The sequence below is a fragment of the Saimiri boliviensis genome, chromosome 2 (genome assembly GCF_048565385.1).
Source record: "Saimiri boliviensis isolate mSaiBol1 chromosome 2, mSaiBol1.pri, whole genome shotgun sequence".
NCBI lineage: Eukaryota > Metazoa > Chordata > Mammalia > Primates > Cebidae > Saimiri > Saimiri boliviensis.
In genome coordinates, this window is record NC_133450.1 from 217,931,914 (window position 1) to 217,948,597 (window position 16,684).

Consider the following 16,684-nt stretch of genomic DNA (forward strand, 5'->3'; position numbering starts at 1 on the left):
ATCCTGGTCAACATGGTGAAACCTCGTCTCTACCAAAAACACAAAAAGTTAGCTGGGCATGGTGGCACGTGTCTGTAATCCCAGGTACTCAGGAGGCTGAGGCAGGAGAATTGCCTGAACCCAGGAGGCGGAGGTTGCGGTGAGCCCAGATCGCGCCATTGCACTCCAGCCTGGGTAACAAGAGCAAAAAACTCCGTCTCAAAAAAAAAAAAAAAAGAAAAAGAAAAAAACAAACAAACAAGTGAGCCCAGCGCAGCAGTGCAAGCTGGTGGGCCCAGCTACTCAGGAAGCTGAGGCAGGAGGATCCCTTGAGCCCTCATGATGACACCTGTGAATAGTTCCTGCCTTCTAGCCTGGGCAACATAGCAACACCTATTTCTAAAACAAAAAAAATTTTAAACAAATTATTACATTCTAGGCAGTATGCCCAGTGGTGAATAAGATGAGGTCTCTGCTCTCAGGGATTGTGTATTGGCTTAGAGTAAATTTTCACCTTTTTTTTTTTTTTTTTTTGAGATGGAGTTTTGCTTTTGTCACCCAGGCTGGAGTGCAATGGCACAATCTCGGCTCACCGCAACCTCCACCTCCTGGGTTCAAGCAATCCTCCTGCCTCAGCCTCCCGAGTAGCTGAGACTACAGGCATGTGCCACCATGCCCAGCTAATTTTTGTATTTTTAGTAGAGATGGGGTTTCACCATGTTGAAACCACCAGGATGGTCTCAATCTCTTGACCTCGTGATCCACCCGCCTCGGCCTCCCAAAGTGCTGGGATTATAGGCGTGAGCCAGTGCGCCCAGCCTAATTTTCACCTTGAGTTAACATGTGTGATTCAATATTACCTATAACTAATGATGAAGTTTTGGGGCCTTTGAGAGACCTGGGGATAAAGTGGGTTTTTTTGTTTTTTTTTTTTTTTGCCCAGAAATACTTTCCAGAGGCCCCTCAAATCAACTGGCCATAGCATCTGCTTTCTTGGCTTACTTCTAAGACTGGCTGTGCACACATAGAAGGAAAAAGAACATTAAAAAAAAAAATCTGAGGCGGGTGCAGTGGCTCACGCCTGTAATCCTAGCACTTTGGGAGGTACTAGGGGTCCGTAGTTCAAAACCACCTTGACCAACATGGAGAAACTGCATTTCTACTAAAAATACAAAATAAGCCGGGCATGGTGGCATATGCCTATAATTAATCCCAGTTGCTTGGGAGGCTGAGGCAGGAGAATCACTTAGAATTCGGGAGGCAGAGGTAGCAGTGAGCTGAGATAGCGCCACTATACTCCAGCCTGGGTGACAGAGTGAAACTCTTGGGTCAAAAAAAATAATTCTGAGTTCGTCACTGTTCTGTGATTCTGAGCAGAGTAGTTTAATAGAGACTATGGAGTTGGGAGTCTGAAGAACTAAACTCTAAACAAGGTCTAGTATGAATTTTGTGATTATGAACAAGTAACTTCATATCCTATGTTAGGGAAGTCTGAGTGGTGTAGAGGAAAGAAAGAGGCTTTGGGGGGCCAGGCACGTGGCTCATGCCTGTAATGCCAGCACTTTGGGAGGCCAGGGTAAGCAAATCACGAGGTCAGGAGTTCAAGACCAGCCTGGCCAACATGGTGAAATCCTGTCTCTACTAAACATACGAAAAATTAGCTGAGTTTAGTGGTAGGCACCTGGAATCCCAGCTACTTGGAAGGCTGAGGCAGGAGAATTGCTTGAACTCGGGTGGCAGAGGTTGCAGTGAGCCGAGATCACGCCACTGGACTCTAGCCCTGGTGACAGAGTGAGACTCTGTCTCAAAAAAACAAAAAAGAAAAAGAAAAAGAAAAGAAAGGGGTTTTGGACAGAGTTTACTGTTTATTCATCCATTCATTTAAAAAACAAAAACAAACATTTGTTACATTCTAGGCAGTATGCCAGGTTCCAGGGAGACAGTGATCTCCCCTCAGTGAGTATATTTATTCATTTTGAGCAAATTTTCACCTCTTTTTTTTTTTTTGAGACGGAGTTTCACTCTTGTTACCCAGGCTGGAGTGCAATGGTGCGATCTCGGCTCACTGCAACCTCCGCCTCCTGGGTTCAGGCAATTCTCCTGTCTCAGCCTCCTGAGTAGCTGCGATTACAGGCACGCGCAACCATGCCCAGCTAATTTTTTTTTTTTTTTGAGATGGAGTTTCGCTCTTGTTACCCAGGCTGGAGTGCAATGGCGCGATCTCGGCTCACCGCAACCTCCGCCTCCTGGGTTCAAGCAATTCTCCTGCCTCAGCCTCTTGAGTAGCTGGGATTACAGGCACGAGCCACCATGCCCAGCTAATTTTTTGTATTTTTAGTAGAGACGGGGTTTCACCTTGTTGACCAGGATGGTCTCGATCTCTTTTTTTTTTTTTTTTGAGACAGAGTTTCGCTCTTTCGCTCTTGTTACCCAGGCTGGAGTGCAATGGCGCAATCTCGGCTCACCGCAACCTCCGCCTCCTGGGTTCAGGCAATTCTCCTGCCTCAGCCTCCTGAGTAGGTGGGATTACGGGCACGTGCCACCATGCCCAGCTAATTTTTTGTATTTTTAGTAGAGACGGGGTTTCACTATGTTGACCAGGATGGTCTCGATCTCTCGACCTCGTGATCCACCCGCCTCGGCCTCCCAAAGTGCTGGGATTACCGGCGTGAGCCACCGCGCCCAGCCTGGTCTCGATCTCTTGACCTTGTGATCCACCCGCCTCAGCCTCCCAAAGTGCTGGGATTACAGGCTTGAGCCACCGTGCCCGGCAATTTTCACCTCTTGAGTTTACTTTCCCATGTGTAAAAGGGATAAAAATAATACCTATTCCATACTTTCCAATAATTACTGTTGTAGTGATCCATAGTTGTAGCAGGAGGGTTAAATTTTTTGGGTGTGGGGACTGGGAAAAAATGAAAACTGCTTATTAATTCAAGTTCTTCATTTGGAGGTGACAGAATAGGGCTGAGAAGGTTAACTGACCATTCTAGTTCCTTTTTTACTTCTCACATGCAATGCAGCTTCCTTGAAGAGAAGATCCCTTTGCAACTTTTGGGGCCCCTCCTTCCCCTCCTCCCTGGCCTGGGTGCTCCAGCTCACCCAGATGCAGCATTCCAGAGCTCAGTGTGAATGCATTCATGTTGCTAACGCTGAGTTCTTCCTCAGCAGTCTACGAATGCCATCTCTTGTCTTTAAATCCAGCCATCCAGGCCAGGTGCAGTGGCTCATGCCTGTAATCCCAGCACTTAGGGAGGCCAAGGCGGGTGGATCATAAAATCAGGAGTTCGAGACCAGCCTGGCCAATATGGTGACACCCTGTCTCTAATAAAAATACAAAAAATTAGCTGGGTGTGGTGGTAGGCTCCTGTAATCCCAGATACTTGGGAGGCTAAGGCAGAAGAATTCCTTGCACCCACGAGGCAGAGGTTGCAGTGAGCTGAAGATAGTACCACTGCACTCCAGCCTGGGTGACAGAGCGAGACTCCAACTCAAAAAAAAAATTAAAAAAAAAAAAAAAAATCCAGCCATCCTGTAACTCCCAAGTGTCACCTCTTTGATAAGGTCATGACTCCTCAACTTGAAGAGGCCATTCTCTCTAGGAATCTCAGAATACTTTGTACCTTGGCTTATTATGATGATCCTTAATCTGTGGAAGTTTTATCCCACCCTAGATTGTAAATTGTATCCCCTTGCTTCTTTCTTTTTTTTTTTTTTTTTTGAGATGGAGTCTTGCTCTGTGGCCCAGGCTGGAGTGCAATGGCATGGCCTTGGCTCACTACAAACTCCGCCTCCTGGGTTCAAGCAATTCTTCTGCCTTAGCCTGCCAAGTAGCTGGCATTACAGGCACCCACCACCATGCCTGGCTAATATTTGTGTATATATATATTTAAATTTATTTATTTATTTAATTTTATTTATTTTTTATTTTTTATTTATTTATTTTTTTGAGATGGAGTTTCGCTCTTGTTACCCAGGCTGGAGTGCAATGGCGCGATCTCGGCTCACCACAACCTCCGCCTCCTGGGCTCAGGCAATTCTCCTGCCTCAGCCTCCTAAGTAGCTGGGATTACAGGCACGCGCCACCACGCCCAGCTAGTTTTTTGTATTTTTAGTAGAGACGGGGTTTCACCATGTTGACCAGGATGGTCTTGATCTCTTGACCTCGTGATCCACCCGCCTCAGCCTCCCAAAGTGCTGGGATTACAGGCTTGAGCCACCGCGCCCGGCTATGTATTTTAAAGATGGGGTTTCACCATGATGGCCAGACTGGTGTCAGGTGATCCACCCACCTTGGCCTCCCAAAGTGCTAGGATTACAGGCGTGAGCCACCGCTCCCGGCCAATATTTGTGTTTTTAGTAAAGACAGAGTTTCATCATGTTGGCCAGGCTGGTCTCCAACTCCTGACCTCGTGATCCACCTGTCTTGGCCTCCCAAAGTGCTGAGATTACAGGCCTGAGCCACCGAACTCAGCCCTTCTTGCTTATTTCATGCCAGTGGTGCTTTGAGTAAAGTCTTCTAACAGAGCTGATTGAATTGAATTCCTAAATGAGCTGAATGGCAACATGATAGCACTAAAACCTGACCAGCCTACCATAGGTGGTTTTATTGCTACGTATATAGTCATAGTATATAGTCATAAAACAAGGCAGTAAGTATGAAGCAATTCTGTCAATTTTGTCAATTTTGTTGTTGTTAAAAAACAGGTCTCACTCTGTTGCCCAGTCTGGAGTTCAGTGGCATGATCACAGCTCACTGCAGCTTTGACCTCTTTGGTCTCAGTGATCCTCCCACATTAGCCTTTGGAGTAGCTAGGACTATAGGTGCACAGCACCATGCCTGGCTAATTTTTGTTTTTGATTTTTTTTGAGATGGAGTCTCACCCTGTCGCCCAGGCTGGAGTGCAGTTGTGCAATCTCGGCTCACTGCAATCTCCACCTCCTGGGTTCAGGTGATTATTCCGCCTCAGCCTCCCGAATAGCTGGGACTACAAGTGCACACCACCATGCCAGGTTAATTTTTTTGTATTTTTAGTAGAGACGGGGTTTCACCATCTTGATCAGGCTGGTCTCAAACTCCTGACCTCGTGATCTGCCCGCCTTGGCCTCCCAAAGTGCTGGGATTACAGGTGTGAGCCACTGTGCCCCGCCTAATTTTTGTATTTTTTGTAGAGATGGGGTTTCACTATGTTGCCCAGGCTGGTCTTGAACTCCTGGGCTCAAGCAACTCTCCTGTCCTGGCCTAGCAAAGTGCTGGGATTACAGGCATGCACCACTGCGCCCCTAAAGGGGACACATCAAAGGGTGAGTGGATGGAAAGCAGTTTGGGTGCTGATTGACATTTGAAATAGCTGGGAAAATGATTATTACTTTTTTCCTTTTTTTTTGCCTGGAGATTCCCAGTGTTGGAGTATATAATCATTGTTTTCAATTTTTTGAAGAGCTGTCAAATGGAAGACATTCTGTATTGCTCCAGGCAGCATGACTACTAGCAATGGAAGGAAATAAAGGGAAACAGATTTCAGCTCAGCAGGAGGCAGAACTTTCTAACATTTAGAGCTGTCCAACAGTGGAGCAGGCTGCATTACTTCAGGGAGTGAGCTCGCTGAAATTTGAACTGTTGAAGTAGAAGATGACCATCTGGTTGAATGTACAAGAGGGAATTCCTGCCTGGGTGGCCGCTGCACTAGTGACCTTTAACGAGGTATCTTCCAATTCTAAGGTTTCTAGACTGTTCGACTCACCTAACTTGACCTCTGAATATATGAGTTATTTTGTTTAAAAAATTATTAGACAGAGCCGGGCGCGGTGGCTCACACCTGTAATCCCAGCACTTTGGGAGGCTGAGGCGGGTGGATCACGAGGTCAGGAGATCGAGACCATCCTGGTCAACACGGTGAAACCCCGTCTCTACTTAAAATACAAAAAAGTAGCTGGGCATGGTGGCGCGTGCCTGTAATCTCAGCTACTCAGGAGGCTGAGGCAGGAGAATTGCCTGAACCCATAAGGTGGAGGTTGCGGTGAGCCGAGATCGCGCCATTGCATTCCAGCCTGGGTAACAAGAGAGAAACTCCGTCTCAAAAAAAAAAAAAAAAAAAAAAAAAAAAAAATTATTAGACAGTTTGTCGATTGACTTACCTAAAATAACTATATGGTCAAGTTTGTGATAAGTAAGATTTTAGAAAATGAGAAGTGGGAAAGCAGGTTTAATACTGAAAATCCAGATACCATCCAAACCAATTAATGGCATTTTCAACAAAAGTGAAGGCAGATTTGTGAGGGGTGTGCGCGTGTGTGTGAGAGAGAAAGAAGAGAGATAGAAAGTCATTCATTCGAATAATGCGTCCTGGGCAACTGAGCGTTGTCACAGAGAACATAAAACGCTCTACTTTTTTTTTTTTTTTTTTTTGCGACAGACTTTCGTTCTTGTTGCCCAGGCTGGAGTGTAGTAGCGCGATCTCGGCTCACCACAACCTCTGCTTCCCTCAATAGCTGGGATTACTTTACACATACTTGCTCAGGCGGATTCTTCAAGTCCAGCATTACTCTAGGAGGAAACCAGCGCCCAGGCCTGGTGAAAAACATTCCGGAAGGCGATTCCGGACCCAGACACCCACGACCCTCTTAGCGGGCAACTGACCTGGGTGGGGGCTGCCTAAGGCGGAAGTGGGAGCCGCCGGCTGCCAGGGCGGAACTACGACTCCCAGGAGCCCCTGCGGCGCCGCGCACGCGCGCTGGCGTGGCGGTGGCGCCGCTGCAGGACGCGAGGAAGCCAACAGGCAAGTGGCGAAGGTGGCGGCAGCAGCGGCGGTGGCAGTCCCCGGCGAAGGCGACGGCTCCGAGGCCGAGTGGCGGTCCGGCAGAGTCCTCCGTGTCCTCCTCCGCATGAGCTCTTTGGTGAGTGCGCGCCCCGGTTTAGCTCGCGCGCGGTGTGCGGTTCCCTGCTTCCCGGCCGGGTTGCTCCGGCCTAGGGCCTCAAGCCTGCGCCTGACGGCTGGGCCGTCGGGTCCAACTGACCCCGGGGTTCCGGGCCCTTCTAGTCGATGTCGGCCGATGTGGGGGTCGGGGGACACTGGGTTAGGCCCAGGGGAGAATGTGGCGACGCGCTGGGGCCAGGGCGGCCTGGGGCTGAGGAGAGGGAGACGCGTGGGGGATGGGATGGGAAGGGACAGGAGGACCGCTGGGCGGCCCCGGGTAGGGACCAGAGACGAGCTACCCGGCAGGTAGGAAACTGAGTACAGGAGGCGAGAACAAGATGGAATGACTTCTGAGTGTGGCTGATAAAGCTGTTCTGCGGGGAAGCGTGACAAACTGGACACACGGGTCTAGGTGCAGCCCACCTACCACAGACACTCACTATACTTGGCATCTTTCCACTTGCTGTCGGAGGTCTGGAAGTGAGGGACTGTTGGTTGTTTCCATCCCTTTTCTTTCAACTTCACCTTTTATTGACTGGCAAAATTGTAATGGGTGCTGGCTAGGCAAACCACAGAAGTACATACAGGGTTCTGTGTATAAATGTGCATAAAAGCAGGGAGACATAGTGATAGGTTCAGATGAGAACTAGGTCAAAGGAGGAATCAGTGTTTTTATTTTTAACTTTATGACGAAAATCAGTTCTGAGCAGGACTTTGAACTAGAGAGGGGTTTTAAACTGGAGTTCATTGATGGATAGAAGGGTCCTTTCACTAGGAGGAGGATAAAATGACATCATTTTTATTGACTGCTAACAAACTTATTATTTCCTTCAATTATGCATGCAGACTACAAGCCAGAGTAGAATTAGCAATGCCTATGACTTTGTCATCAATAAAAATTAGGGGTATTTTTGTATCCTGTTTACAGTTGCAGATAGCTCAGAATATCATTTATGCTTATCACTTCCTTGAATTTCTGGTGTTATTAGACCCACCGTTAGATCTTGTTATTTAATGTGATAATAAAGCTGCACATATATTATTACCGTATTAGTTTGTTAAGTTGTTTTGCTAATATTTCTGTATAACTGGTTTCCTTTGCAATCACATATATTTAATTATGCGTTTAAAAGAAATCTGAGAAAGGGACCATAGGCTTCACCAGGCTGCCACTGAGGTCCATGCACAAAAAGATTAAGAACTCCTGAAATAGAAGTAAGTTTTTTTGGACCTATAAGTACACTTAGAAGAACATTTGAATCATTACAGCAAACAGGATGACAGTGTAGATGAAAGAGAATTTCATAATAAAGGAGATAAAAGATTAGAATGAGATCAGAGTAGTCATTATTATTGTTTTTGAGACAGGGTCTCCCTCTGTTGCTCAGGCTAGAGTGCAGTGGCGTGATCTCAGCTCATTGCAACCTCGGCCTCCTGGGTTCAAGCAATTCTTGTGCTTCAGCCTCCTGAGTAGCTGGGAATACAGGTATCCGCCACCATGCCCAGCTAATTTTTGTTTTTTTAGTAGAGGTGAGGTTTCACCATGTTGGTCAGGCTGGTCTCAAAGTCCTGACCTCAGGTGATCTGCCCTCCTCAGACTCCCAAAGTGTTGGGATTACTGGCGTGAGCCACTGTGCCTGGCCCAGAGTAGTCATTTTGAAAAATAGAATAGACCAGGAGTCCCCAAACTACAGCCCGTGGGCTGCATGCGGCCCCCTGAGGCCGTTTATCTGGCCCCCCTGCCGCACTTCAGGAAGGGGCACCTCTTTAATTGGTGGTCAGTGAGAGGAGCACAGTATGTGGCGGCCCTCCAATGGTCTGAGGGACAATGAACTGGCCCCCTGTGTAAAAAGTTTGGGGACGCCTGGAATAGACCATAGATATTTCACTCAGGGTACTGGGGAATGAACAGAATAATCGGAAGAAGAAAGGGAAGTGAATATGTTGGCCTTTAAATTTTTGTTTTAAGGCACTTCCCTAGTTCCAAGTGATTGCAGCTCTCTAAGCTTTGATGTAGGCCCGTGAAAAGAAATTTTAGTGTTTACTGGTTTTCTTTAAATCATGAAGGTGGTTTGGTTTTAAAGGAGAGGGGGCTATTCTAATTTTTCTTTCTTTTTTTTTTTGAGATGGAGTCTTGCTCTGTCATCAGGCGTTGGAGTGCAGTGTGGCGCGATCTCTGCTTACTGCAACCTCTATATCCTGGGTTCAAGAGATTCTTCTGCCCAGCCTCCTGAGTAGCTGGGATTACAGGCAAGAGCCACCATGCCCAGTTAATTTTTGTATTTTTGGTAGAGACGGAGTTTCTCCGTGTTGGGCAGGATTGTCTCTATCTCCTGACCTCGTGATCCTCCTGCCTCAGCCTCCCAAAGTGCTGAGATTACAGTTGTGAGCTACCATGCCCGGCCCTCTAATTTTTCTTTTTCTCCTTTTTTTTTTTGGTCAAGTGCAGTAGTGAGAAGGGGAGAAAGAGTAGAACAAGGAATTCGATCTGTAACTGACTGTGAACAATCAATTGAGATAACTCACTACCTTCGGACCAGCCTAATTTTTCTATCTTTAAATGAAAAACAGTAGAATCTCTTTTGAAATATGTTTTTCGGGCCAAGCATTGTGGCTTATGCCTGTAATCCCAGCACTTTGGGAGGCCGAGGTGGGTGGATCACCTGAGGTCAGGAGATTGAGACCAGCCTGGCCAACATGGTGAAACCCCGTGTCTACTAAAAATACAAAAATTAGTTCTTGTTTTGCTGAGGTTCTTTTACCTTTTACTTTGTGATCCTAGGTTCTTTTATTTCTCCTTCTTGTTCTTCCTTCTTTCTTTTGTTCTTTATTTTTTTGAAACATGGTCTTGCTGCATTGCCCAGGCTGGAATTGAACTCCTGGGCTCAAATTATCCTCCTTCCTCAGCCTTACTAAGTAGCTAGGACTATAGGTGGGCACCCCATGCCTGGCATTATTTCTTTTCTGTTTTTTTTTTTTTTGAGACGGAGTTTTCCTCTCGTTACCCAGGCTGGAGTGCAATGGTGCGATCTCGGCTTACCGCAACCTCCTCCTCCTAGGTTCAAGCAATTCTCCTGCCTCAGCCTCCTGAGTAGCTGGGACTACAGGCGTGCGCCACCACACCCAGCTAATTTTTGCTTTTTTTTTTTGAGATGGAGTTTCGCTCTTGTTACCCAGGCTGGAGTGCAATGGCGCGATCTCGGCTCACCGCAACCTCCGCCTCGTGGGTTTAGGCAATTCTCCTGCCTCAGTCTGCTGAGTAGCTGGGATTACAGGCACGTGCCACCATGCCCAACTAATTTTTTATTTTTAGTAGAGACGGGGTTTCACCATGTTGACCAGGATGGGCTCGATCTCTTGACGTCGTGATCCGCCTGCCTTGGCCTCCCAAAGTGCTGGGATTATAGGCTTGAGCCACTGAGCCTGGCTGATTTTTGCATTTTTTAGTAGAAACAGGCTTTCACCATATTGGACAGGGTGGTCTCGATCTCCTAACCGTGTGATCTGCCTGCCTCGGCCTCCCAAAGTGCTGGGATTACAAGCATGAGTCACCATGCCTGGCCCCATAATTTTTAAATATTGTTAATACTGTTTTTTCAACTCTGAAAAGTTGTAAGCCTACAGTTGTTCAGTAAACATTCACCTAGATTTGCTCTCAACATTTTGTCATGTTTACTTTACCACGTAGAAGATGCACATTTTACTTTGGGAATCTGAGATGGGCAGATTACCTGAGCCCAGGAATTTGAATTTTGAGACTAGGTCTTGCTCTGTTATCTAGGCTGGAGTTCTGTTGTGCTATCAGGGATCATTGCAGCCTCAACCTCCTGAGCTCAAGCGATCCTCCCACTTTAGCCTCTTGAGTAGTTTGGGATGTGCCACCGTACCCTGTTAATTAATTTTTCTTTTTTTTGAGATGGATTTTTATTTTGTTGCCCAGGCTGGAGTACAATGGCACAATCTCAGCTCATTGCAACCTCTGCCTCTGGATTCAACCGATTCTCTTGCCTCAGCCTCCCAACTCGGTGGGATTACAGACATGCACTACCATGCCTGGCTAATTTTGTATTTTTAGTGGAGATGGGATTTCACCATGTTGGTCAGGCTTGTCTCAAACTCCTGACCTCAGGTGATCTGCCCGCCTTGGCCTCCCAAAGTGCTTAATTCCAGCACTGCACCCAGCAATTTTTTTTTTTTTTTGGTTGGAGGAAGATGGGATCTTCTTCCTTATGTTGCCCAGACTGGTTTCAAACTCCTGGGCTCAAGCAATCCTCCTACCTCGGCCTCTCAAAGCTTTGGGATTACCTACATGAGCCACTGTGCCTAGCTGTCAGACCTTAAAATAAGCTTTATTTGGTGGGGCACAGTGGCTCAAGCCTATAATCCCTGCACTTTGGGAGGCCCAGGAGAGTGAATCACCTGAGGTCAGGAGTTTGAGACCCGCCTGGCCAACATGATGAAACCCCGTCTCTACTAAAAATACAAAAAATTAGCTGGGCATGGTGGCGCGTGCCTGTAATCCCAGCTACTCAGGAGGCTGAGGCAGGAGAATTGCCTGAACCCAGGAGGCGGAGGTTGTGGTGAGCCGAGATTGCGCCATTGCACTCTAGCCTGGGTAACAAGGCTGGAGTGCAATGGTGCAGTCTTGGCTCACTGCAACCTTTACCTCCCAGGTTCAAGTGATTCTCCTGCTTCAGGCTTCCTGGTAGCTGTGATGACAGGCTCCCACCAGCACTTTGGGCGAATTTTTTGTATTTTTAGTAGAGACAGGGTATCATCATGTTGGTCAGGCTGATCTCAAACTCCTGACCTCAAAGGATCCACCCGCCTTGGCCTCGTGAAGTGCTGGGATTACAGGCATGAGCCACACCATGCCGGGCCAGGTGTTTTAATCTGTAAAGGAACTAGGACCAGTAATTTTTGTACCTTAGACACATTTTAGAAGAAGTTTTAGTCACTTAGCTGTTTGATTTCAGGTAGCTAAGATTATAGTCTATTAGACTTTACCTCTGGCTGGGCGCAGCGGCTCATGCCTGTAATCCTAGCACTTTGGGAGGCCAAGGCAGGTGAATTGCTTGAGGTCAGGAGTTTGATACCAGCCTGACCAACATGGAGAAACCCTGTCTCTACTAAAAATACAAAATTAGCCGGGTGTGGTGGTGCATGCCTGTAATCTTAGTTACTCAGGAGGCGGAGGCAGGAAAATCACTTGGAACTCAGGAGGCAGAGGTTTCGGTAAGATCGTGCCATTTGCCCTCCAGCCTGGGCAATGAGTGAAACGCCATCACAAAAAAAAAAAAAAAAAAAAAATGGTTGAGTGAATGTTTGAAAAAAAAAAAACAAAAAAACTTGGTTCGTTGCAGTGGTTCACTCCTGTAATCCCAGCTCTTTGGGAGGCCAAGGCGGGCAGATCACAAGATCAGGAGAGAGATCGAGACCATTCTGGCCAACCTGGTGAAATCTCCTCTTTACTAAAATACAAAAAATTAGCTGGGCGTGATGGCTCATGCCTGTAGTCCCAGCTATTTGGGAGGCTGAGGCAGGGGAATTCCTTTAACCCTGGGAGGTGGATGTTGCAGTGAGCCGAGATGGCGCCACTGCACTCTAGCCTGGCGACAGAGCCAGACTGTGTCTCAAAAAAAAAAAAAAAAAAAACCACTTAATAGACTTCATATGGGTTTCTATAATGTTTTGGCTTTTTTTTTTGAGTTTGAAGATGAACCAGATACCTGATGAGTGCTTGTATATGAAAAATAAGTATATAATTCTAATACTCTGTGTGTGTGTGTGTATGTGTGTGTAGCCAAAATTATTTTTTTTATATACTTTCTTTCTAGGCCACTTAAAAAATATAGGCTTTAAGCATACTCTTGTAAGTGTATAAACAGATACTGTGTCTGCTTGTTAATCTAAGATGTCTGTCCGAAAAGTTGCTTGCTTGGTCTTGCTCCCATATGATGCCAGTACACCCACGCTAGAGACTAGTAGAAAGCATGTTGTCAAACGTGTTTAGTTCTATTTTTTTGCCTTACGAATTTATTTTCTGTGAATCTTTGGAAGGATTAAACCCAGATGGTTCTTCTGTCGGAAAAAAGACAAAAACATTAGTCAAGGCATATTAGCCTTTTTCCTTTTTCTCAGGATCAGAGTATAATATTATCCCCCCAGACAATCTTAATTTTGACCAAATACTTATATTTTTAAGCATTTTGGACTGAGATTAACTCATCTATTATTATTATTGCTGTTGTTGAGACAGACTCTTGTTCTGCTGCATGGTCTGGAATTGAGTGACATGATCTTGGCTCACTGCAATCTCTGCCTCCCGGGTTCAAGTGATTTTCCTGCCTCAGCCTCCCGAGTAGCTGGCCCACCACCATGCCTCGCCAGTTGTTGTATTTTTAATAGAAATGGGGTTTCACCATGTTGGCCCCGCCAGTCTTGAACTCCTGACTGCAAGTGATCCACCTGCCTCAGCTTCCCAAAGTGCTAGGATCACAGGCGTGAGCCACTGAACCTGGCCCTCCTTTCACTTCCTAATGCGGAATTCTAATCTGTCCCTTTGTTTTACTTCTATTATTTATATTTACTTCCATTACCTTGACTACTTTACAAAAATGCATTCGGTTCAAATATAGCTCTTAAGGCTGAATTGCCAAATGTTTAAAAATAGGTATTTCTGGCCGGGCGCAGTGGCTCAAGCCTGTAATCCCAGCACTTTGGGAGGCCGAGGCGGGTGGATCACGAGGTCGAGAGATCGAGACCATCCTGGTCAACATGGTGAAACCCCGTCTCTACTAAAAATATAAAAAATTAGCTGGGCATGGTGGCATGTGCCTGTAATCTCAGCTACTCAGGAGGCTGAGGCAGGAGAATTGCCTGAACCCAGGAGGCGGAGGTTGCGGTGAGCCGAGATCGCGCCATTGCACTCCAGCCTGGGTAACAAGAGCGAAACTCCGTCTCAAAAAAAAAAAAGAAAAAAAAATAGGTATTTCTGTACCAAGAAAACTTAAGAAAAAATATATTAATTCTTTTTTTTTTTTTTTTGAGATGGAGTTTTGTTCTCGTTGCCCAGGCTGGAGTGCAATGGTGTGATCATGACTCATCACAACTTCCACTTCCCGGGTTCAAGCCATTCTCCTGCCTTAGCTTGCTGAGTAGCTGCGATTATAGGCATGCACCACTGCGGCCGGCTAATTTTGTATTTTTAGTAGAGATGGGGTTTCTCCAAGTTTGTCAGGCTTGTCTCGAACTCCTGACCTCAGGTGATCCAACTGCCTCAACCTCCCAAAGTTCTGGGATTACAGGTGTGAACCACTGCACCGGCCAATATATTAATTCTTTTTTTTTTTTTTTTGAGACGGAGTTTCGCTCTTGTTACCCAGGCTGGAGTGCAATGGTGCGATCTCGGCTCACAGCAACCTCCGCCTCCTGGGTTCAGGCAATTCTCCTGCCTCAGCCTCCTGAGTAGCTGAGATTACAGGCATGCGCCACCACGCCCAGCTAATTTTTTGTATTTTTAGTAGAGACGGGGTTTCACCATGTTGACCAGGATGGTCTCGATCTCTCGACCTCGTGATCCACCCGCCTCGGCCTCCCAAAGTGCTGGGATTACAGGCTTGAGCCACCGCGCCTGGCCATATTAATTCTTTATGCATAAATTATTTCATCTTTACTAACTCCTTTGGAACCTAAGGAATGTAACTTTGACTCCTCTAAAACAAAGTTATTTATTTATTTATTTAATTATTTTTGAGATGAGTTTCGCTCTTGTTGCCCAGGCTGGAGTGCAATGGCACGATCTCGGTTCACCGCAACCTCCGCCTCCTGGATTCAGGCAATTCTTCTGCCTCAGCCTCCTGAGTATCTTGAATTACAGGCATGTGCCACCATGCCCAGCTACTTTTTTGTATTTTTAGTAGAGACGGGGTTTCACCATGTTGACCAGCATGGTCTCGATCTCTTGACCTCGTGATCCACCCGCCTCGGCCTCCCAAAGTGCTGGGATTACAGGCTTGAGCCACTGCGCCCGGCCGTAAACAAAGTTATTTTACTATATAACTATTCAAGGTTGTGATAGGCCAACTTGGATTCTGACAAAGTGATTTATTAAGGCCTGTCTATGAATAAGTTTCTTATTACCATAATAATAGTAATGGTAATAGCTGACATTTATTGGATTCTTTCTCTTTTTCTTAGGCATTATGCACATTATTTGAAATTATGAATTTCATAATTCTATAGAGATACCTTAATGATTGATTTCTTTTTGAAAAGCCATTTTAACTAACTGGATTATGTTGTTGTCTAGGAAGTTTCTTTTGGGTAGAACCACATTAATGATAGTAATGCTGTTTGAAGTTGGATAATGAATATGTATAATTTTTAGGAAACACCATTCTGGTAGATGTGATGAAATGTACATGACAGACCTCTGTTTACATGCTTTCTTTAATTTTGAGGGTGGACTCTTGGTTCTTGAAACAGGCTTTACCAGTATTACAGCTCAGCAAAAATGCAGCTGAGGCTCAAAGTTCTCTTTCTGCCCCTTCATTCAGTTGTTTTATACACCCGACGTATTTAGGGAAGCAGCTAAGTTTATCCAGGGGACCAAAGCTTCCTCAAAGCATGGGGATGGTGAAAACTTCCTCTCATAAGTTTACAGAGTGTTCTAAGGATTTTAGATTCTTCTTAGTTACTTGGTTTATCTTGATCTCCAGATTTATATATATCTTATTGAGTTGTCATTAGCAATTGTTAAATTAGATTTGATGATATTTAATTTCACACTGATAAAATTAATGGTGGTGGGCCAGGTACAGTGGCTCACGCCTGTAATCCAGCACTTTGGGAGGCCACGGCAGGTGGATCATGAGGTAAGGAGTTTGAGATCAGCTTGGGCCAAGATGTTGAACACCGTCTCTACTAAAAATACAAAAATTAGCTGGGCGTGGTGGCGGGTGCTTGTAATCCCAGCTGCTTGGGAGGCTGAGGCAGAATTGCTTGAACCCAGGAGGCAGAGGTTGCAGTGAGCCAAGATCATACCATTGCACTCCAGCCTGGCCAATAAAGCAAAAACTCCGTCTCAAAAAAAAATTAATGGAGGTGTATCTACTTGTGAAAGTTCCAGACAGGCACCCATTTCTAGATTGGGTAGGTACTTCCATATTATTTATTTCCTCTGGGAGATAAAGGGATATAATTTTTTTTTTTTTTTTTTGAGACGGAGTTTCGCTCTTGTTACCCAGGCTGGAGTGCAATGGCACGATCTCGGCTCACCGCAACCTCCGCCTCCTGGGTTCAGGCAATTCTCCTGCCTCAGCCTCCTGAGTAGCTGGGATTATAGGCACGCACCACCATGCCCAGCTAATTTTTTGTATTTTTAGTAGAGACGGGGTTTCACCATGTTGACCAGGTTGGTCTCGATCTCTCGACCTCGTGATCCACCCGCCTCGGCCTCCCAAAGTGCTGGGATTACAGGCTTGAGCCACCGCGCCCGGCCAAAGGGATATAATTTTAATGCCGTTGCAGTTCTGCTTATTAGTGTGTAGCTTGTTATTGTTGGACTATGTCTTATTTTGAAAATAAGTACTATGCCCTTTTTGTGTTACTTAAAAATTTTCTCATATTTACAGAATTTGTCTTGAGTGTTTCAGTAAACTTGCTCTAGTAGACCTTCAGCAGGGAAGATCTTTGTGCCAAATTTTTATTGTTTTTCTTTTCTTTTTTTAAAAAAAAAATTATGGCTGGGCATGGTGGCTCATGCCTATAATCCCAGCACTTTGGGA

General features: G+C 45.9%; 1 protein-coding gene across 8 annotated transcripts in view; it reads left to right on the forward strand.

Annotated features, from left to right (window-relative positions):
* Positions 1 to 6,727: 6,727 nt before the first annotated feature.
* The window catches only part of GAPVD1 (GTPase activating protein and VPS9 domains 1), a 101,105-nt gene continuing 91,148 nt past the window's right edge, over positions 6,728 to 16,684 (forward strand). For 4 of the 8 annotated variants that reach the window (XM_074395339.1, XM_074395343.1, XM_074395342.1 and 1 more), the window contains exon 1: positions 6,728 to 6,876. The gene's annotated coding sequence lies outside the window, so the exon portion shown is untranslated. The remainder of the gene's footprint in view (positions 6,877 to 16,684) is intronic. The other 4 variants (XM_010351359.3, XM_010351361.3, XM_010351360.3 and 1 more) reach the window with 1 other exon arrangement.